Below are 24,352 nucleotides of genomic sequence, written 5' to 3'. Positions count from 1 at the left end.
TTAGGGGGGTGTTAGGATTAGGGTTAGATTTAGCTTTAGGGGTTAATACATTTATTAGAGTAGTGGCGAGGTCCGGTCGGCAGATTAGGGGTTAATACTATTTATTATAGGGTTTGCAAGGTGGGAGTGCGGTGGTTTAAGGGTTAATAACTTTATTAGAGTAGCGGTGAGGTCCGGTCGGCAGATTAGGGGTTAATACTTTTAGTTAAGTGGCGGCGACGTTGGGGGGGCAGATTAGGGGTTAATAAATATTATGTAGGTGTCGGCGATGTTAGGGGCAGCAGATAAGAGGTTCATAGGGATAATGTAGGTGGCGGCGATGTGCAGTCGGCAGATTAGGGGTTAAAAATATTTATTATAGTGGCGGCGATGTGGGGGGACCTCGGTTTATGGGTACATAGGTAGTTTATGGGTGTTAGTGTACTTTAGAGCACTGCAGTTAAGAGCTTTATATACCGGCGTTAGCCCATCAAGCTCTTAACTACAGCCTTTCCATGGGCGGTAGGAGTCTTGTCGGTAGAGGTGTAACGCTCACTTCAGCCAAGACTCTAAATACCAGCGTTAGGAAGATCCCATTGAAAATATAGGATACGCAATTGGCGTAAGGGGATCTGCGGTATGGAAAAGTCGCGGCTTGAAAGTGAGCGGTACACCTTTACCTGGCCGACTCTAAATACCAGCGGGTCGGCCAAAAGCAGCGTTAGGAGCGCTTAACGCTCTTTTTGACGGCTAATGCAGAACTCTAAATCTAGGCGTATGAAAATAAAAAATCCCCCAAAGTAAAAACACCCCCTAATCTAAGAATAAACTATCAATAGGGCTATTAAGGGCTTTATGTAGGGCATTGCCCTAAAGAAATCAGCTCTTTTACATTAAAAATATACTAAGCCCCCCTCTAACATAAAAAAGCGGCCACCCACCAAACCCCCCAAAATAAAAAAATCTAACCCTAATAAACCTGAACTACCTATTGCCCCTAAAGCTCTTTTTCAAATTGCCCAATAAACCCTAATTTAAAAAAAAAAAATTAAAAACCTAACACTAAGCCAGAAATAGGTACTCACGGTTCCTGAAGTCTTGCAGAGAAGGTCTTCTTCAAGGTGGGTCCATCATCTTCATCCACAGAGAAGGCGGACTTCTGAAACCGTGAGTACCTATTTGGGGCTTTAGTTTTTTTTTGTTTTTTTTTAAGATTAGTTTTTTTGGGCAATTTCAAAAAGAGCTGAATGCTCTTTTAAGGGCAATGCCCACACAAATGCCCCTTTAGAGGCAATGGGTAGTTTAGGTTTATTAGTGTTAGTTATTTATTTTGGGGGGTTTGGTGGGTTGGGGGTTTTACTGATAGGGGGACTTTGTTTATTTTTAATGTAAAAGAGCTGATTTCTTTAGGGCAATGCCATACAAAAAGCCATTTTAAGAGCTATTGGTAGTTTAGTATTTGATTAGGGGTTGTTTTTATTTTGGGGGGAATTTTTATTTTTATTGGGGTATTAGTTTAGGTTTAATTTTATTATTTTGGATAGCTTTGTTTATTTTTTTTCTGTATTTTTACTTTTTTATTTTTTGTTGCTTTGGGGGTTGCATTTTTAACAAGTAGACTGCCCTCTGGGCTGGCTTATTAACTAGTACATACATAAACATCTTTAGCCATAAATATGTTTGTATCTCTATGTTAACGCTCTTTGCTTTAATTTTTTTTTCTAACACCTGAGATCTCATATATTTGCGCCTTTATAACTTTTGTGTGCAATATTTTTTCTTATGAATTTTTATTAGACAGTGTTATTATGAGTGTAACTATACTTTGTAATGTTTTTTTTGTGTAACTTTTTGGTTTTATGAAACAGTTAACCACAGTTTGGAAGTTACGGTAATCATTCTAGCATAAATCGATATTGCACTCAAGTGATCGCATTTACTTTCAACTCGTGATATGAGCATCAAGACCGACAAGTGCAAATACCCGCGATAAACTCCTTATTGTGATAATACTCCTTATCAGACCTCTGGTTAATTTTAGAAATGTTCACCAAATGCCCTCAAAATTAAGTGTAATATATTTTATTAAAAAAAATAAAGATAGTAGCATCTTTATTTTTTAAGAAAATAACTGCAAAAATCAGTTATATTGGATTAAAAATGGCGGGTGTGGGGTGTTAGAAAAAAAAAAACGGTAATGAAGAGTGTCTTTACATTGTGGTTTATGGGTACTGTGTGTTCGAAGTAACTATATATTAATATACTTATATACATATATATATATATATATTTATGTGCTAATATGTGTAAATACACATAATAACACATAAACATATATGTATTTAATCATATACATATATATTTAAAAATGCTGCACATCACTGCGCTAGTTACCCACTTCTTTGTGCTAGGTTCTCATGCCGTGTCTAACAGCATGAGAATGAGGCTCCCATTTGAGGCTATGGAAGAGCTCTCTCGCAGTGGCGTCACTAGGGGGGTGCGGGCCGCACCTGGGTGACACCCTCCAGGGGGTGACACTACAAAAAAAAATTAAAATTTTATTGAAATTCAATGAAATACAATGTAGAGATGCATAAGATTTTTTTATTAGAGGGGCCGGCATTTGTCAACATTAGTAGGACTGGGGAAGTTGTAGACACTTAATTTTTCTGCCCCTTGAGCAAGCACTGCAATTTCAACAAATAATTTTCCCGGCTGCTTTTGCTTGCAAAGTTGCGCTGCTAGCATAAACCTGCCTGCCTATCTGTGCTCACTGCTCAGTGACGTGTGGAGCAGTGGAGTCACTCACTGCTGTGCTGTCTCTCTAAATGGGAACTGGGAAATCGTGAGGGGGATGCCTGGCACCTGACCGCATGACTGTCTGACACTGTCTCTAAAGTGAAGGAGCCACGTATGATGCCCACCAGACCGGTACGGTTACGGTACACTAAGTGCACACTGAAGAGGTAGGAGGGGAGGGTGCGTGGGGGTCTGGGGGTGGGCAGAGTGCAGAGGTGATAGGCCATAAGAAGCGGTAGGCACGCGGCCCGGGGCTGTGCACTGACAGATTGGAACAGAGTCAGAGAGCAGAATTTTCATAGTTTGCGCGCCTAAACCTTTTCTTCAGTGATTTATTTTAGAGTGCTCTGTTTATCTTTCATTTGATGCTCTGCTGAGCCAGGGAGCAGCTCTAGGCATGAGCTGTATAATTAATGCAGTGCAGTTTACATATTTTGTATGTGTGTGTGTCTGAGTGTTTTTGTGTGTGTCTCAGTGTTTTTGTGTGTGTGTTTTTGTGTGTGTCTGAGTGTGTTTCCGAGTGTTTGTGTGTGCATCTGAGTGTATTTTTAAGTGTGTCTGAGTGTTTGTATGTGTGTATGCCTGTATTTTTGTGTGTGTCTGCTTTCTGGGGGGGGGGGTGACACCATAACTTACCGCACCAGGTGACACCAACCCTAGTGACGCCACTGCTCTCTCGTGATTGCAATGCTTCCTAGCAATGCAAATGCAAGTTGACGTTCGCATTGCGCTCAACTTGTAATATCAGTGCACATTAGTGTGCTCTGGTATTACTCAGTGGAGTGCAAATATTTATTTTGCAACAGTGATATGTAGTGTTCCACTTGTAATCTAGCCCTTAATCATGCAGGTTTGTAAGATATTAGGGTAAGGTTTAGTGGAAAGAGGGTCAAGACAAGCAAACGTGCATGGATAGGTTGTAGTTTGGTTTTGAAGAAAAGCATGACAGAAGGGGAGGTTCAAATCTTATAGCTCACCTTTGCTGTGACTCTCAAACTTTCTCTTTTAGTGATGCTTTGACTAACTGCAAATAGCAAAAAATGGGCAGAAAAAGAGCAACATTTATAAAGGATAATCTAGTATTTTATTTAGCAACAAAAATAGCATACTGAACATTTTTTTGAAAATTTTTTTTGTTTTTTGTATTATTTAGTGATGCAGTAAAGTAAAATTATTAATCTCATGTGTTTTCATCTACTAACAGGTGTAACCAATGAAAAACATTTTGAGATATATAAAAATATCAAGTTCAAGGTTAGTAATTGCTATAAAAATGTCAAGATAGTATGAAAATATTACAGCAGTAATGCAAGCGTTCCCTTTGCAGCATGTTTTAGCAGAGCTACTGAAAAGAACTAATTTACTCTACAAAGCACACAGAAGGTGCAGATGGGACAGGGAATGCACCAAAATCAACATGATGTTTGACAACACTCTGCAGTTTTTGGCAAACTTCTCTAAAACAAAACTCTTGCATGCTTTGATGAGAGCTGAGTCCTAACGTTGGTGCCAACACAATCTGAAAACTCTTTAAATGGATATTGCAATGCTGTCTCTCAGTAGTTTATGCTTAGAACACAATATACAGATGGGAGTCTATGTCAGCAGGTATCTGTTTGCAGAGGGGCCAAAAATAAAAATGAGTGTTTCAATATTGAAATTCAATTCGCCAAAAAAACGTTATTCCGTGTAGGCAATTTGTCTTGGCGAGTTGTACTCTACTGGCTATTGGCTAAGCAAGTTATAAAACTATGCAGTTCATCCGCTAAAATGTAATGTTGTGTTCTGTACAATACAGTAATAGTGAGTGCTATTATTATTTTATATGGTACAGCGTCATTATATTTTGTATTGTTTAATACGAGGTCAAATTTATGACACAAACACACACACATCTACTTATATTAAGCACTCAGCAACAGTGAGTGCACCTTAGTTTGAACATACTGAAGCAAAAAAATTAATTAAAATATACTGATTATCTAAATAACATGTGACACGGGAAGTTAGTTGTGTAAATAGACTTCAGTGTAGAGCCACCTTCCTGTAAGGGTCAGTTTGTAAGGCAATGTATTTAATAGGGCAGTTTAGTCCTGAATTTTAATTGTTTAAAAAGATAGATAATCCCTCTATTACCCATTCCCTAGTTTTACATAGCCAACACGGTTATATTAATATACTTTTTACCTCTGTGAATAAATTGTATCTAACAGACTGACGCCTTAATTCAGTTCTTTTGAAAAACTTGCATTTTACCAATCAGTGCCCTCTCATAAGTAAATCCATGGGCGTAAGCACTATATTATCTATATGACACACATGAACCAATGTCCTCTAGTTGTGAAAAACTGTAAAATGCATTTAAATAAGAGGTGGCCTTCAAGGGCTTAGATATTAACATATGAGAATACCTAGGTTTAACTTTCAACTAAGAATACCAAGAGAAATGAATTGGAAAGTTGTTTAAAATTACATGTCTTATCTGAATCATGAAAGTTTAATTTGGACTAGACTGTCCCTTTGATAAAGGTTTGCATCTAGCTGGCCCCAATGAACCAAATGTATCTAGCATTATCAAACCAGACATCAATTTGCTGTTATTAATACTTAAGCCACTCAGCTTTGAACTGGAACATTTAGAGCATCTTCCAAAGTGTTTTTCTGGGTAGGTGCATGCACAAGATATATGTATGGTAGTCAGCAGGTATAAATGTATTTGCCAAAAAATCACAAAGGTGCAGCAGAATAAACAATATCAAAGTTTTTTGGCAAAAAAGCCCACAACGTTTCGGGAGTTACCCCTCAGTCATGTGGATACAGAGTAACATTGAATTGCTACCATTTATACGCAGGTGTAATTAACACATCATTATCAATTACAGATTTAAATTCCTGTTTCAAAACCCTATCTGGTGGTAGTTTGAAGAATTACACCCTTTAATATATATACAAAGAACAAACTGTCACTACCCATAAATAAATCAATAAAGCAGCCTGTCACAGAACCATCATATAGCTTCTCATAGGAAAATAGACAAATTAAGGTCCATTTTCATACCTTTTTGTTGCATAGTCGCTAATTTAAATATCCAAAAAGCCCCTCTCATTTTTAATAAAATCTCCTTATTACCACCCTTCCTCGGTCTGTATACTTGTTCAATTATTTGAAACATGAATTGTGAAATTTGATAACCTGCCTGAACAAAATGATGTACTACAGGGGTATCCAGATACTTCCTTCTAATACTGGATTTGTGCTCATTCATCCTCTCACAGGCCTTCCTAGTCGTCTTGCCCACATAGAGCAAACCACACAGGCATTTCACCAAATTAACAATATATTCACTATTACATTAGTCCTTCATGCCAAATTGTTTGCCTGTGTGTGGATGGAAAAAAGAGGAACCTTTAATCATGTTGCCACAGCTGAAACAACCCAAACATGGGAAACAATGTTTGCTGGCACTGGTAATATATTGAATGCCACTAGTTTTAGCTGTGCCAACATCTGTTTTAATCAATTTATCCCTCAAAGATGGAGCATGTTTAAAGGTAGGCATAAATATATCCTGAAAACTAGTTACATGGGGATTACATTCTTTCAAAATGTACCAATATTTCCTCAAAATACTCAACACTTTATTACTCTGTCTATTATATTCAGTGACAAAGGTGATTCTCTTTCTTTTCTCCCCACCAGCCCTAATCTTCTTACTAGGTGTCTTAAACAAATCCTGTCTGGACCTCCCATTAATCATTTTAATATTCCGTTGAATGATATCCTCAGGGTAACCCTGCTCCCTGAAATACTGACTCATTTCTGCAAGTCTAAAATCAGATTTAAATGGATCTGAAACAATTTTCTTGACCCTAAAAAAAGGTTATAGGGGAGAGAATTCAATAATGAAGGAGGATGAGCACTCTCATATCTTAAAAGTTATTGGAATCAATTGGTTTCCTGTAAATGTCTGCTTTCAAACCCCCTTCTCCTTTGTACATAGTACAGTTCGGGTGGGCATGATAGGAAGAGGTATATTAGAATGATGTCCATTAAATGATATCCTCGGGGTAACCCCGCTCCCTGAAATACTGACTCATTTCTGAAAGTTTAAATTCAGATTTAGATGGATCTGAAACAATTTTTTTTAACCCTAAGAAACTGGCTATAGGGGAGCAAATTCAATAATGAAGGAGGATGAGCAATCTCATATGTTAAAAGGTTATCGGGAGCAATTGGTTTTCTATAAATCTCTTTGTATTAACTGCAAAAATAGAGATGTTGTTATTTAATCTTTCCTCCAAGTAATTCATAAATATATTTTAAAGAATAGGGTCCTGTACTGATCCTTTTGGGGACACCACTAATTAATTTTGGCCAATCTGAGTATGATCCATTTACTACAACACGTTGCTCCCTGTCTTTTTTCCAGTTATTTATCTATAATCTAAATCTAAGTAACCCTCATCATTTGAATCACCGTCATAAATAGTTTTCTTATGTCCTCATAAAATCTAAGTTAATTAGCTTGACATGAAATATTACTTATAACACCTAGTTGATTTCAACACCTAATCTTGTTTTTTCTTAATATACTCTTGAATTTAATCCTTTATAATCTCTCCTAGTATCTTCCCAACTACTGATGTCAGGTTTACTGGCCTATAGCTTCCGGGATCAGCCTTTTTTTTTTCTTTTTTTAAAAAGTGGTCCCACGTGAGCTTTATGCCAGTTCTTAGGTACTATGCCTGAGGATAATAAGGGACCTATTTACTATGGTGCGAGCGGACATGATCCGATATAGCGGATCATGTCTGCTGCACATGGATAAATGCCGACAGCATACGCTGTTGGAATTTATCATTGCACCAGTTCTTGTGAACTGCTGGTGCAATGCCGCCCCTGCAGATTGGCCACTAGCAGGGGGTGTCAATCAACCCAATCGCATTCAATCGGGTTGATTTCTATTCGCTGCCTCAGAGCAGGCGGACAGGATATGGAGCAGCGGTCTGTTTTCTGCAAGCCTTCTTAAAATTTAAGAGCTGAGGTTTGGCTATCATAGATCTAAGTTTCCTGGACCTGAAGGTTTATTTACCTTGGTATGATACAGTTTTTTTCATGAAATCCTCTAAAGATAATGCAGTTATTGGTATAGGCTTGTATTTTCTAGCTTGATTTAATGTCTCTTTCTTGGTTACTCTCTTGTGTATACTGAAGAAAATAAATGGTTTAGCACCTCAGCCTTTCTCCGGTCATGCCACTCTTATCCCATTTTAATATACCTATATTTTCCGTCTTAGATTTTTTTGCCATTTAACTTTAAAAAACCTTCTCATGTCTGTCTTAGAATCCTTTGCAATTACTTATTCATTTTTAATTTTGGCTAATCTGATTGAATAGAATGTAAATTTCTACACGCATTTTCCCTAGCTGTGGAATGTCCTGATACTGATTATCTTAACTTTGGGTTGCTATATCAACCATTAACGAACATTGCATACTCACTGCATGCAGTGATTTTCCGTTCAAATGGCATAGATAGCTCTGATCAAATCTATGAAGTAACGGTTGTCTGAAAGCAATCATATGTAGCCCAGAATATAATAATAATAATAATAATAATAATAATAATAATAATATAATTAAAATCATAAAGTGTTACATTTCCTAGAAAGGTGCACATTTTTTCAAGACTTCATGTGGATGCCTGTGAAACAGAATAGCATGCATGTTAGCTATCAAGATCATTTATTTATTCATCTATAAAATAAAGTTTATTTTTTTCTTGCTTTTTACATGTGTGATAAAATGTAAAGGATACCATCTGTCTCTTAAACTGTTTTTGAATTGAACTCCTTAATTCAAATGACAGTGTTCTGAGACCCAGAACAATAATTTAATTTGGTTATGTCCTAATGTCACATCTGGAAAGATCATGCTGCAGTACTGAGCATTAAAGGACTTCGATTATCCCTGAGATTTTAGATGGCTGCAGAGAAGAGCCTTGCTGAAATCTAATTACTAATTAGATTTGTGAGTATACCTGCTAGATGCAGAAAATCTAAATTAGTAACATAACACTGTATAAGTAGAAAAAAATATAAAAGTGGCTAGGACATTCATTTAAATTTCAATCTAAGCAAAGCAAAATATTGTATTATTTACACAAAGAATGAGCAAGCTCATGACTGAAGAGACATCATTCGAAGAGAGAATTCTCTTATCTGCACTTGCAATGTCTTGTTGCCTGCTCTGTCACTTATCAGAAATCATTGGCACCTTATCTACCTTCCTTTTGTCTTGCATTAGAGAACCACTTGTGATTGCCGTATCTTGATTGACAGGAATGTAATTCAAAATTACCTTACACACTTTGGGTCAGCAAACATTTCAATACAGACACCTCTAGAGAAGCATGCTCATTAAACAGCAATGTTTCATGCTCACAAATGTCTTTTGCTTGATTCATATCGGGCCTTTCAAAAAGAAGACTTAAAGAGGTTGAATTATTCCATGCATTCTCCCATGCATAAATGAATGTATTTTAACCAGTGAATAACCAGTGAGTAACTTTTTTCATGTCAAGAAATCTAAAGACCAAACTTTTCTTTTATGGAGCATGATATGCAGCTATAGTACTTTGAGCATAGAATATTTCACCTCCGATATTTAAATGTATTTACAAAGATCTTGATGAATACTTTGATGACTTGAAGGATGATGAGTTTGTAAACTGCCTGTTTTAAATAATTTTAAAAAAATCTAGACAGATATTATTTTAAATATGTGTAGTCAATATTATAATTCTTAATATCATACTATTTCACTCACAGAGCTAAAAACCATCCGGAATTTTGTAGAATTTTCATGAGTTTGAAGCTTTGTCTCTGTGTTGCTTTCTCCACTCTCTTTTCAATGTAAATATCTGTGTTCTTCAAGAGGAGACCACCATGCCATACCCCTAACACTTTAAGAATGTACACTTGGTCCTCTAACCTTGCTTATGGTCTTCCATTACTCAACCTATGGGTTATCATTACTTAGTCCATAGCATCAGTGGTCTTCGCAGTACCTGGGAAATGCTGAGATGCAATCTGGATAATGTGAGAAAAAGTGAGGATCATAGATTGCTTTGGGGGGGGGGATGATGTAATGAACTATGTTACACAAGTTACTTCTTGTCCGGGGCTTTTGAAATATTTTGATTTATTGATTATTTATCAAACAAGGTGTGGGAGTTATTATTTGTACACAATCCCATGAGGCCTATTTATCATAGGTCTTGCGGACCTGATCCGACAGTGCGGATCAGGTCCGCAAGACCTCGCTGAATGCAGAGAGCAATACGCTCTCCATATTCAGCATTGCACCAGCAGCTCACAAGAGCTGCTGGTGCAACGCCACACCCTGCAGACTCGCGGCCAATCAGCTGCCAGCAGGGGGGTGTCAATCAACCCGATCGTACTCGATCAGGTTGAATTCCGGCGATTCCTGTCCGCTCATCAGAGCAGGCAGACAGGGTTATGGAGCAGTGTTCTTTAGACCGCTGCTACATAACTGCTGTTTCTGGCGAGCCTGCAGGCTCGCAAGAAACACGGGGCATCAAGCTCCAGCTTGATAGATAGGCCCCCAAATTTCTTATTTTCTAATATCAATTTAACCCCTTAAACAGACTGTCAAGTCATTTTCATGATTCAGATAGGACATGCAATTTTAAACAACTTTTCAATGTACTTTTATCATCACATTTTCATTGTTCTCCTTGTATTCTTTGTTGAAAGCTAAACCTAGGTAGGCTCATATGTTAATTTATAATTATCTACTTATCTCAGTGCATTTTGACAGTTTTTTACACTCAGATGCTGCTAGTTCATGTGTGCCATATAGATAATATTGTGCTCATGCCTGTGGAGTTTTTATTAGTCAACACTGATTTGCTAAAATGCAAGTCTGTCAAAAGAACTGAAATAAGGGGCAGTCTGCAGAGGCTTGGATACGAAATAATCACAGAGGTAAAAGTGTATTAATATAACAGTGTTGGGTATGCAATGGGTAATAAAAGGATTATCTATCTTTTTATACAATACAAAATTGGAGTAAACTGTCCCTTTAATTGCTGTGCAATTCCCACCCCTGTGTTGAGATGTTTTGGGGCCCTACTTTAGAAGAATTTTCAGTAAGAAACCCACACAAATGTAATATTTTTATTTTCAACAAACACAGCAGATTCAATCTATATCATTATGTGATGTATATATAATGACATGTAATAACTCTGTGTCAAAATGTGTGGGAAAAAAAATCTATCTTTTGATTCAAATTCAAATAAACAAGGTTGTAAAAATGTGTGTTTGTGTTTTCTTTCTTAAAAATATAGTTAAAAGAAGAAGGGTTTATACTTATATAACAAACAGAAGAATAGAAGCACCTGATGACAGCCGTTAGTAGTGAATATGAATTTAATGAACAGGGTATACCATCACAACATACAGTATACAAAGTACGAAGTATACACAGGGACAGTGTCCCTACTAAAAAGTGATGGAAAAAGTGGAAATAGTGTATATATAGAGCCAGTAACAAAAAGCCGCTTTTTGTTACTGGCTCTATATATACACTATTTCCATCTCCTCTGTATCAATTGACTTTTTAGTAGGGACACTGTCCCTGTGTATACTTCGTACTTTGTATACTGTATGTTGTGATGGTATACCCTGTTCATTAAATTCATATTCACTACTAACGGCTGTCATCAGGTGCTTCTATTCTTCTGTTTGTTACGCTGCAAGTCTGGGCCAAAGTGAGCACTGATTATACGGCTGTGAGCTGTGGATCTGGCGGACCTGAGAAACAGCCTGCAGGACCAGGGATCGATGGAAGCCTTCTCTCTACAGTTTGGCACACATCATTGCAGTCCGGTGTGATACTTGGAAAACCGCTGGAGCAACAACAATATATGAGGTATTTGCCTACTGTTTTTTAAGGGGAGTCTTGTTACTTTGCCAAAGTGATTTGCTAATTGCGGTTCCACGCACTGGAAGTACTCTTTGGCCTGTAACTTTAAGATCCATTTTTCCTGCACTTTCTACTTGTCTCCGGGGATAGAGGAACCCTGTGGGGCTTTGTGATTTGAGGCTGTTTTATTTCGGAGGTTACGTATCATGTAGGCTGGTGAAAGTTATACACAGTAACTACCCTGGATGATAGGTAATGTTCCCATCCACTACTTTTGATATTAACACATTAATGACCCTTTGATGTGCACATATGGGCTTCCATGAGCTTCTACTTAAAGGGACAGTAAAGTACAAATTAAACTTTTATGATTCAGATAGAGAATGCAGTTTTAAACAACTTTCCAATTTACTTCTGTTATGAAATTAGCTTCTTTCTCTTGGTATATTTTACTGAAGAGTAAAACTGGGTAGGCTCATAAGAGCTCAGGAGTGTGCACGTGTCTAGTACTATATGTTAGCAGTGTTTTGCAACATTGGGCTAAATTACAAGTGGAGCGCTAATTTGTCACGCACCCGCTTATCACCACAACCCACACATTTATCACCACAACCCACATAGCCATAAACTTAGCTCTTTCTCCCCTGTTACTAAGGAAGACGTTTCTGCACTTATACTGCACTCTCACCTCACTACCTGTCTCCTTGACCCTATCCCCTTACAGCTACTCCCTCCCTCTCTTCTACCCTTACCCCTATACTCACACACATTTTCAACCTCTCCCTCAGCACCAGTATATTTCCCTAATCTCTGATACATGCACTGGTCACACCTATCCTCAAAAAACCTTCGCTTGATCCAACCTCCCCATCCAACTACCACCCTATTCCCCTCCTCCTTTTTGCCTTGAAGCTTCCCGAAAAGCTAGTATATGCACGCCTATCCCATGTTCTTTACATTAAATTCCATCCTTGACCCACTGTAATCTGGATTTCATCCATATCACTCCACAGAGACAGCAATCAATAAGGTTACCAATGACCTACTTACAGTGAAATCTAAAGGCCACTTCTCTCTGCTTATCCTCCATGATCTGTCCGCAGCCTTTGATACTGTTGACCACCCTCTTTTGCTCCAAACCCTCCAATCCTTTGGCATTTGTGACACAGCCCTCTCGTGGTTCTCTTCCTACCTGTCAAACCATACCTTTAGTGTAGACTTCTCTGTGGACTCCTTTGCCTTGTCACCACTTTCTGTAGGGGTACCGCAAGGCTCTGTCCTCGGTCCCCTTCTCTTCTCAATCTACACGTCATCATTACGTTCCCTAATTAAGTCCCACGGTTTCCAATATCATTTGTATGCCGACGACACCCAAATCTACTTCTCTGCACCAGAACTATCTCCTTCCTTGCTAACCCGTGTCACTAACTGTCTTTCTCACATCTCTTCCTGGATGTCCTCTCACTACCTCAAGCTAAATCTCTCCAGAACTGAGCTCCTTATTTTTCCCCCTTCTTCCAAAATCTCCACCCCCAATCTCTCTATAACTGTTGAGAACTCCATTATTACCCCTAGCCCACATGCCCAATGTCTTGGGGTCACATTTGACTTAGAGCTTTCTTTCACTACTCACATTCAGTCCTTGGCTAAAGCCTGCCGCTTCCACCTTAAAAACATCTCTAAAATTAGACATTTCCTTACAGAAGACACAACTAAGATTTTTATTCACTCTCTCATCCTTTCCCGCCTCGATTACTGCAACTCTATCCTCTCTGGTCTCCCCAGCTGCCTCCTATCTCCTTTACAATCCATAATGAATGCCTCTGCCAGGCTCATCTTCCTTACATGTCACTCTTCATCTGCTGCACCTCTCTGCCAATCCCTTTACTGGCTTCCTCTTGCCTCTAGGATTAAACGCAAATTTCTCACTCTGACATACAAAGCCCTCAACTGCAATGCTCCCCCTATATCTCAGACCTTGTCTCCAGATACTCTCCCTCCCGTCCCCTTCACTCTGCTCATTACCTCCTACTCTCCTCCTCTCTTGTTACCTCCTCACACTTCCGTTTACAGGACTTCTCCAGACTGGCTCCAATCTTGTGGAACTCTCTGCCTCGCTCCACAAGACTCTCCCCTAGTTTTGAAAGCTTCAAGCGCTCCCTAAAGACTCTTCTGTTTGGGGATGCATACAACCAACACTAATCCTTCTTTTTACCAGTTCCTCTTCTCCATTGCTATCCCCTGAACCCCCTTAGCATGTAAGCCTAAGAATTCAGCTGTTTGTAGATCACCTTCTTAAGAGCTGACTACAACAGTGCGACTCTTGGCAGGACCCTCTACCCATTTGATCCCTATAAATATTTTGTTGTACTCCGCATTTGTTTATAGTGCTGCGGAATCTGTTGGCGCTCTTCAAATAACCGATAATAATAATAATAATATGGGCAAATTTGCCCGTTTTTGGGTGAACGATAAATAACCAGCCAGGGATTAGATCTCTGGTTAATTTTATAAATGTCCAATACAATTCTCCCAAAATCAATTGTGATATAATTTATAAAAAAATTAAAGATAGTAGCATCTTTATTTTTATATAAAATAACTACAAAAAGCAGTTGTTGGGGTCTAAAGGGAGTGGATGTGAGGTGTTAGAAATAAAACACCACTGAAAAGTGCCTTTACATTGTGGTCTATGGGAACTATGTGCTCCCTGTAAATAAATATGTATGCTTGTATACATATATATTTATGTGTTAGTATGTCTATATACACATATTAACACATACATATATATGTATATAATTAATTACATATATATTTACAATATGCTGCCATCGCTGCGATACTTACCCCATTCGCTGCGCTAGTTCTCATGCCATGGAGTCTATGGAAGCATGCTCTCATGAGTGCAATGCATCTTAGCAATGCTAACATGAGCTTGCATTCGCATTGCGTTTAGCTTTTGATAGCAGCGCACATTTGTGTGCACTGATATTACTCAGTGCTATTATCGATTTCACAAAAATGATATTTAGCACTCCACTTGTAATCTGGCCCATTGTTTGTAGCTTTGTTATATAATGTTGCAAAACACTGCTGTCATAGAGTACTAAAGATATGTGCACACTCCTGAGCTCTTATCTACCTAGCTAGTTTTACTTTCATTAAAATATACCAAGAGAACAAAGCAAATTTGAAAGATTTTTTGAAAATTTCCTGCTCCATCCAAATCAACACAGTTTAATTTTGACTTTACTGTCCCTTTAAATAAATGCACATTTATTAATGCCAGATTGTTAGTACTACCTCAGTCAATACTATATTATTAATAATGTCAGATCATGTTTTCTTTAGATTGAACAAGATTTTCAGACTGAAATCAAGGTCTTAGTTTCCATTTTTCCTTTGCCCATTTTTGATTTAATATTTAGTTATATAGACAGTGCAATCGTTTGAGCACTTCTTACCAGATATTCACAGTTATAGTTATACAGTTTATGTTAAATATATGTTTGATTGCAATATCTCTGGACTGTTTATATGAACAGCTCTCAAAACTACAATGACAAGTGTTTAAAAATACATTATAAGTAATAGAAAACATTCAAATAGAGACTTTTGAAAGCATATTTTTACTTCTTTGTTTTATTATTTAAGATTGAAGTATTTAAATATGGCTTGCACGTCATTTATTCAGACCTAGTATGACCTATATAAATATAAAGAAATCATAGAATAATATCTCTTGTTGCCTGATATCATTGAGACATATTTTATTCTATGGAGATTTTTTTTCATCAAAGCATTTAAAAAGTGAACACTGATGTCTTAAGAAAATTCTTATGTAATATACAAGATGTAAAATCTAGGGCATTATGTTCTGTGAAACACCTGCACAAAATTGCCAGGCAACCATAGTTTAAGTTTGCATTCCATGTTAAATGCTTATAACCTTGAAGGTAAATTAGATTATTACTTTTTGAGATCTTTAGATTTAAAGGGACATGGAACCCAAAGTTTTTTTCTTTCGTGATTTAAAACAACTTTCCAATTCACTTCTATTAACTAATTTTCTTCATTCTCTTGATATTCTTTGTTGAAAAGCATATCTAAATAGGCTCAGTAGCTGCTAATTGGTGGCTGCACATAGATGCCTTTTGTGATTAGCTCACCCATGTGCATTGCTATTTCTTCAACAAAGGATACCTGAAGAATAAAGCAAAATAAACAATAGGGGGCATATTTATCAAAGTGCGAGCGGACCTGATATGATGTAGCATTTATAATTGCACCAGCGGTTCACCAGAACTGCTTGTGCAATGCCGCCCCCTGCAGATTTGCGACCCATCGGCCGCTAGCAGGGGGTGCCAATCAACCCAATCATATCCTCAGAGCAGGTGGACAAGTTATGGAAAAGTGGTATTTAGACCGCTGCTTTTGCTTCATAATTTCTGTTTCCAGCGAGCCTGAAGGCTCGCCAGAAACAAGAGGATCAAGCTCCATTCGGAGCTTGATAATTCAGTCCCTAAAAGTAAATTGGGATATTTTTTAAAATTTAATTCTCCATCTGAATCATGAAAGAAAAATGTTGGGTTTATGTCCCTTTAAATATTTTACATTTTCAATGTGGTCATATGAGCATTTTAGTTTTATTTAATAATGAAAAATACTACATCAATCTTCATAAATTTTGACATGGAGATAGATAACAGATTTTCCTTTTTTCTACTGATTTTATATTTATTTATTTATATATTTTGTCAAAGGTCAGAAAAAATAAATCCTCAAAATGGGAGTAGTTTTGTATTCCTCTCATACATACAGTATGACAAAAACAGAGACATTCTGGAAGTGGAGGGCCCTCTACTGGGCCTGTAACAAAATTAAGGGATAACTGAGTTGAAGTCTGGAAGGTACTAGATGTTACATTGTTGCAAGTAGGGGGGCGGGTGTTTCTGCTTACCTTTATAGGTCCTGACTGCAGTGAATCCAGCCCTCTTTTGTTCCTGGTTCCAGACTTCAAGGAAGAAATTTTTCTGTAGAGATGGAGCGTGCCAAGAGAAAGTCTGTGCCGCCAAAGCGCTACAAGGAAGTTGTGAAGGAGGTTCCCGGCATGAGGGGAGCTGCAAGAGAGAGCGGATCAGCATCAGAGGATGTGGTACCCCCCTCCCCTGTTCACAAAAACAAGTCAGCCCCCAGGGCCCAGGGCAGGCCTAACACGAGGGGGGAGCTGGGAGCCAGGGCCACTGCTGTGGGCTCTGGATCGCAGTGCCCTCCCTCAGTCCCTCATCCCATCCAAATCGCCTCCCCTGTTATTACGGTGCCCCCGGCCCCTGAGCTGGATGATGGGCCTGGGCCTTCCTCCAGCCGGGGGGCTATGGGGCCTGTATTGCATACCCCTCCCAGGGGTTCCGTGGTACAAGCGGCTGTCTCCCCATCCCTTTACCCCCATCTAGATGATCCAGATACACCTGCCGGTCCCCCTCCGGTGGAACATGCGCTAGCGGGCCAAGCTGCTGCAGTGCAGGCGTCATGGCAGCAGCTTACGGCACTGCCGCCTGAGGCCTTAGCTTCGGTCCTCACACTGGCCCAGGCGCTTGCGGCGAACTTGTCCCCGGGAGGCCTGGGCGGTGGAGCAGCAGTGCAGGCCGGAGTGCAGGGCACCCACGTGGTCAGGTCTCTCCATGAGCCCGGGCGTGCGTCGGGCTGTAGCCCCCGCCCCTTCCAGCGTCGCGTCACGCGCATCCTCCCTGAGTGACGTCTCAGACAGGGAGGAGCGCGGGCGCTGCAGTGAACGCAGCATAGGAGCCAGGAGCAGGTCACCGCATGGAGCACACACTAGTGAGTTGGGGAGGCTCCGTGCGGGTGAAGGGGCAACTGGGGCGCGCGCGAGAGGGAGCTTTGGGGGTATGTGTGGCAAGGCACTGGGTAAAACGCCTGGAGGTAGGAGAGCTACAGCGTTAAGACAAAGGGGGAGAAGTGTTATTTCCTGTCGTGCTGCGCAGTCAAAATTGCTTACAGGGGTCCACAGGGGGATAACTGTGGCTAGGCAGGGGGATTCACCTGGTGATACTGAATATTTGGATGTGGCAGGCACAGCTTCAGGGGGACACGTTGTCAGGGATAGTAATAGGCAGGTGTCTTCAGGCATAAGGCGGGCGACTGCCAGTGAGAGTGTGAGTGGGCCACAGGGCCATATTGCCAGTGGTACTGAGGAGATCATCAGGAGGGCGGTTGCTGCTGCGCTTGGTGTCTGTCTGTCTGGGGAACAGGGTGGGAACCCCCCAGGGGTCCAGTCATCCACGAGGAGTACTCCCCAAAATGTCTTGTTTTCACAGGGTTTCCAGATGGATCTGGCGGTTCCAGCTATGGCATCTACGCCATGGCAAGGGACGGTACCTCTTAATGCTTCATCACCAGCTACCACAGAGGAAAGACATCAGCAGGCGCCTGCAGGAGCTGTGCCACCACTGGCCCCCAGCGGTGAGTTTCTATTACACACATCTGCACATGTAGAGCTGGGTTCATCCTCTAGTGAGTCGGGATCTGAGAGTGAGGGTGATTTGGGCTTAGTTGGAAAGGGCCAGAAGGAGATGTTTAAGATGATAAAAAAGCTGGTTGCTGTGCAGGTGAAAGGGAAAGTCCCTAGAGCTCAGAGTAGTCACATAGTTCCGTTAGCGCAGGACCCCCCCCCCTGGGGTTCCCAGGCATGGGAGCGCCCCCGGTGTCTAGGAAAGTGGCGTCTCACGGGGACACATACCCGTGTTTGGTGCACTCCCTATATGGTCACCTAAAATCTAAGTTGTTCAAAAAAAATTCAAGATGGGCGTTATGTCAACATTTTTGAATTGTCCCCCGAGTCTTGTAGGGCTAGAGAACGCGTGGTGGATGGCACAGGACCAAAGAAGGTCGAGGAGTGGCATCGTTGCTTTAGGGTACTGGCCACGTGTTATGTAGATAAGTGGCCCTCACAGGGGCATAACTTATTTAAATACGAAGATACCATTGACGATATACGGGCTAGGTTTAAGGAAGGTGCGTGGCGGGAGTACGACATGGCCTTCCGCAGGAAAATGGTGGGTAACCCCCTCCTGCACTTTGGTACTAAGGATATTGACCTTTGGTCAAAGCTGGGGTTGGAAGAGGGTGCGGGCAGCACCCCTCCCCCTAGGCAAGGGGCTAATAGAGTGGCCCAGCGGCAGAAGCGGCGTGGCAGAGAAAGCTGGAAATTCCAGGATAAACAATGTGACAGAGGGGCTAGTTGTTCCTTTCGTCACATCTGCAAATTCTGTGGCGGACCCCATTCAGGGACGGATTGCAGCAAGCGGAAGGAATCCGGCAGTGACAAGCCGGCATCCAGAGGGGTCCCTGGGTACAAGGGCCCCAACCCCACTTAGATTAACAGCCATGGAGCCTTGGCTGGCTCATTACCCGGACCAAGAAGTTGCTCAGCTGCTTCGGTCTGGCTTGCGGGAGGGATTTAGGATCCCGGTGGTGGGTGATGTTGCTGGTTCAGTGGTTCACAGGAACCTTAAGTCGGCTTACGAATTCCCGGAAGTAGTGCGGGAAAAACTGAATAAAGAACTGGCTTTGGGAAGGGTAGCGGGCCCATTCAGGGCCCGGCCGCTTCCCGACTTAGTGGTGTCCCCTTTGGGGGTAGTCCCTAAGAAGGACACGGGAAAGTTTCGGCTTATTCACCACTTGTCGTTCCCAAAAGGGGGGTCGGTGAATGATGCCATCGACCCGGACATGAGCTCGGTCCACTACCAATCATTTGACAATGCTCTGGGGATCGTCAGGGGTAAGGGAGCTGGGGCTTTAATGGCGAAACTGGACATTGAGTCAGCTTTTCGTCTGCTGCCCCTTCACCCGTCAGCATTCAGGCTTATGGGTATGAAGGCGGATGGGGCTTTCTATGTGGACAAATGTCTTCCCATGGGATGCTCGCTATCATGCGCCTTGTTCGAGTGTTTTAGTTCCTTTCTACACTGGGTGGTGCAGAGAGCATCTGGGGGTGGGGCCGTGGCCCACTACCTGGACGACTTCTTGCTGGTAGGTAGGGCGGATTCGGACGAATGCTCACGCATGATGGTTATCATGCAAGACATGATCTCCTTTACAATCCATAATGAATGCCTCTGCCAGGCTCATCTTCCTTACATGTCACTCTTCATCTGCTGCACCTCTCTGCCAATCCCTTTACTGGCTTCCTCTTGCCTCTAGGATTAAACGCAAATTTCTCACACATACAAAGCCCTCAACTGCAATGCTCCCCCTATATCTCAGACCTTGTCTCCAGATACTCTCCCTCCCGTCCCCTTCACTCTGCTCATTACCTCCTACTCTCCTCCTCTCTTGTTACCTCCTCACACTTCCGTTTACAGGACTTCTCCAGACTGGCTCCAATCTTGTGGAACTCTCTGCCTCGCTCCACAAGACTCTCCCCTAGTTTTGAAAGCTTCAAGCGCTCCCTAAAGACTCTTCTGTTTGGGGATGCATACAACCAACACTAATCCTTCTTTTTACCAGTTCCTCTTCTCCATTGCTATCCCCTGAACCCCCTTAGCATGTAAGCCTAAGAATTCAGCTGTTTGTAGATCACCTTCTTAAGAGCTGACTACAACAGTGCGACTCTTGGCAGGACCCTCTACCCATTTGATCCCTATAAATATTTTGTTGTACTCCGCATTTGTTTATAGTGCTGCAGAATCTGTTGGCGCTCTTCAAATAACCGATAATAAAAATAATAATAATATGGGCAAATTTGCCCGTTTTCGGGTGAACGATAAATAACCAGCCAGGGATTAGATCTCTGGTTAATTTTATAAATGTCCAATACAATTCTCCCAAAATCAATTGTGATATAATTTATAAAAAAATTAAAGATAGTAGCATCTATATTTTTATATAAAATAACTACAAAAAGCAGTTGTTGGGGTCTAAAGGGAGTGGATGTGAGGTGTTAGAAATAAAACACCACTGAAAAGTGCCTTTACATTGTGGTCTATGGGAACTATGTGCTCCCTGTAAATAAATATGTATGCTTGTATACATATATATTTATGTGTTAGTATGTCTATATACACATATTAACACATACATATATATGTATATAATTAATTACATATATATTTACAATATGCTGCCATCGCTGCGATACTTACCCCATTCGCTGCGCTAGTTCTCATGCCATGGAGTCTATGGAAGCACGCTCTCATGAGTGCAATGCATCTTAGCAATGCTAACATGAGCTTGCATTCGCATTGCGTTTAGCTTGTGATAGCAGCGCACATTTGTGTGCACTGATATTACTCAGTGCTATTATCGATTTCACAAAAGTGATATTTAGCACTCCACTTGTAATCTGGCCCATTGTTTGTAGCTTTGTTATACAATGTTGCAAAACGCTGCTGCCATACAGTACTAAAGATATGTGCACACTCCTGAGCTCTTATCTACCTAGCTAGTTTTACTTTCATTAAAATATACCAAGAGAACAAAGCAAATTTGAAAGATTTTTTGAAAATTTCCTGCTCCATCCAAATCAACACAGTTTAATTTTGACTTTACTGTCCCTTTAAATAAATGCACATTTATTAATGCCAGATTGTTACTACTACCTCAGTCAATACTATATTATTAATAATGTCAGATCATGTTTTCTTTAGATTGAACAAGATTTTCAGACTGAAATCAAGGTCTTAGTTTCCATTTTTCCTTTGCCCATTTTTGATTTAATATTTAGTTATATAGACAGTGCAATCGTTTGAGCACTTCTTACCAGATATTCACAGTTATAGTTATACAGTTTATGTTAAATATATGTTTGATTGCAATATCTCTGGACTGTTTATATGAACAGCTCTCAAAACTACAATGACAAGTGTTTAAAAATACATTATAAGTAATAGAAAACATTCAAATAGAGACTTTTGAAAGCATATTTTTACTTCTTTGTTTTATTATTTAAGATTGAAGTATTTAAATATGGCTTGCACGTCATTTATTCAGACCTAGTATGACCTATATAAATATAAAGAAATCATAGAATAATATCTCTTGTTGCCCGATATCATTGAGACATATTTTATTCTATGGAGATTTTTTTTCATCAAAGCATTTAAAAAGTGAACACTGATGTCTTAAGAAAATTCTTATGTAATATACAAGATGTAAAATCTAGGGCATTATGTTCTGTGAAACACCTGCACAAAATTGCCAGGCAACCATAGTTTAAGTTTGCATTCCATGTTAAATGCTTATAACCTTGAAGGTAAATTAGATTATTACTTTTTGAGATCTTTAGATTTAAAGGGACATGGAACCCAAAGTTTTTTTCTTTCGTGATTTAAAACAACTTTCCAATTCACTTCTATTATCTAATTTTCTTCATTCTCTTGATATTCTTTGTTGAAAAGCATATCTAAATAGGCTCAGTAGCTGCTGATTGGTGGCTGCACATAGATGCCTTTTGTGATTAGCTCACCCATGTGCATTGCTATTTCTTCAACAAAGGATACCTGAAGAATAAAGCAAAATAAACAATAGGGGGCATATTTATCAAAGTGCGAGCGGACCTGATATGATGCAGCATTTATAATTGCACCAGCGGTTTACCAGAACTGCTTGTGCAATGCCGCCCCCTGCAGATTTGCGACCCATCGGCAGCTAGCAGGGGGTGCCAATCAACCCAATCGTATCCTCAGAGCAGGTGGACAAGTTATGGAGAAGCGGTCTTTAGACCGCTGCTTTTGCTTCATAATTTCTGTTTCCAGCGAGCCTGAAGGCTCGCCAGAAACAAGAGGCATCAAGCTCCATTCGGAGCTTGATAATTCAGTCCCTAAAAGTAAATTGGGATATTTTTAAAAATGTAATTCTCCATCTGAATCATGAAAGAAAAATGTTGGGTTTATGTCCCTTTAAATATTTTACATTTTCAATGTGGTCATATGAGCATTTTAGTTTTATTTAATAATGAAAAATACTACATCAATCTTCATAAATTTTGACATGGAGATAGATAACAGATTTTCCTTTTTTCTACAGATTTTATATTTATTTATTTATATATTTTGTCAAAGGTCAGAAAAAATAAATCCTCAAAATGGGAGTAGTTTTGTATTCCTCTCATACATACAGTATGACAAAAACAGACACATTCTGGAAGTGGAGGGCCCTCTACTGGGCCTGTAACAAAATTAAGGGATAACTGAGTTGAAGTCTGGAAGGTACTAGATGTTACATTGTTGCAAGTAGGGGGGCGGGTGTTTCTGCTTACCTTTATAGGTCCTGACTGCAGTGAATCCAGCCCTCTTTTGTTCCTGGTTCCAGACTTCAAGGAAGAAATTTTTCTGTAGAGATGGAGCGTGCCAAGAGAAAGTCTGTGCCGCCAAAGCGCTACAAGGAAGTTATGAAGGATGTTCCCGGCATGAGGGGAGCTGCAAGAGAGAGCGGATCAGCATCAGAGGATGTGGTACCCCCCTCCCCTGTTCACAAAAACAAGTCAGCCCCCAGGGCCCAGGGCAGGCCTAACACGAGGGGGGAGCTGGGAGCCAGGGCCACTGCTGTGGGCTCTGGATCGCAGTGCCCTCCCTCAGTCCCTCATCCCATCCAAATCGCCTCCCCTGTTATTACGGTGCCCCCGGCCCCTGAGCTGGATGATGGGCCTGGGCCTTCCTCCAGCCGGGGGGCTATGGGGCCTGTATTGCATACCCCTCCCAGGGGTTCCGTGGTACAAGCGGCTGTCTCCCCATCCCTTTACCCCCATCTAGATGATCCAGATACACCTGCCGGTCCCCCTCCGGTGGAACATGCGCTAGCGGGCCAAGCTGCTGCAGTGCAGGCGTCATGGCAGCAGCTTACGGCACTGCCGCCTGAGGCCTTAGCTTCGGTCCTCACACTGGCCCAGGCGCTTGCGGCGAACTTGTCCCCGGGAGGCCTGGGCGGTGGAGCAGCAGTGCAGGCCGGAGTGCAGGGCACCCACGTGGTCAGGTCTCTCCATGAGCCCGGGCGTGCGTCGGGCTGTAGCCCCGCCCCTTCCAGCGTCGCGTCACGCGCATCCTCCCTGAGTGACGTCTCAGACAGGGAGGAGCGCGGGCGCTGCAGTGAACGCAGCATAGGAGCCAGGAGCAGGTCACCGCATGGAGCACACACTAGTGAGTTGGGGAGGCTCCGTGCGGGTGAAGGGGCAACTGGGGCGCGCGCGAGAGGGAGCTTTGGGGGTATGTGTGGCAAGGCACTGGGTAAAACGCCTGGAGGTAGGAGAGCTACAGCGTTAAGACAAAGGGGGAGAAGTGTTATTTCCTGTCGTGCTGCGCAGTCAAAATTGCTTACAGGGGTCCACAGGGGGATAACTGTGGCTAGGCAGGGGGATTCACCTGGTGATACTGAATATTTGGATGTGGCAGGCACAGCTTCAGGGGGACACGTTGTCAGGGATAGTAATAGGCAGGTGTCTTCAGGCATAAGGCGGGCGACTGCCAGTGAGAGTGTGAGTGGGCCACAGGGCCATATTGCCAGTGGTACTGAGGAGATCATCAGGAGGGCGGTTGCTGCTGCGCTTGGTGTCTGTCTGTCTGGGGAACAGGGTGGGAACCCCCCAGGGGTCCAGTCATCCACGAG

This window comes from Bombina bombina, chromosome 1 (genome assembly GCF_027579735.1).
Source record: "Bombina bombina isolate aBomBom1 chromosome 1, aBomBom1.pri, whole genome shotgun sequence".
Lineage (NCBI taxonomy): Eukaryota > Metazoa > Chordata > Amphibia > Anura > Bombinatoridae > Bombina > Bombina bombina.
Note: the sequence above shows the minus strand (reverse complement) of the source record.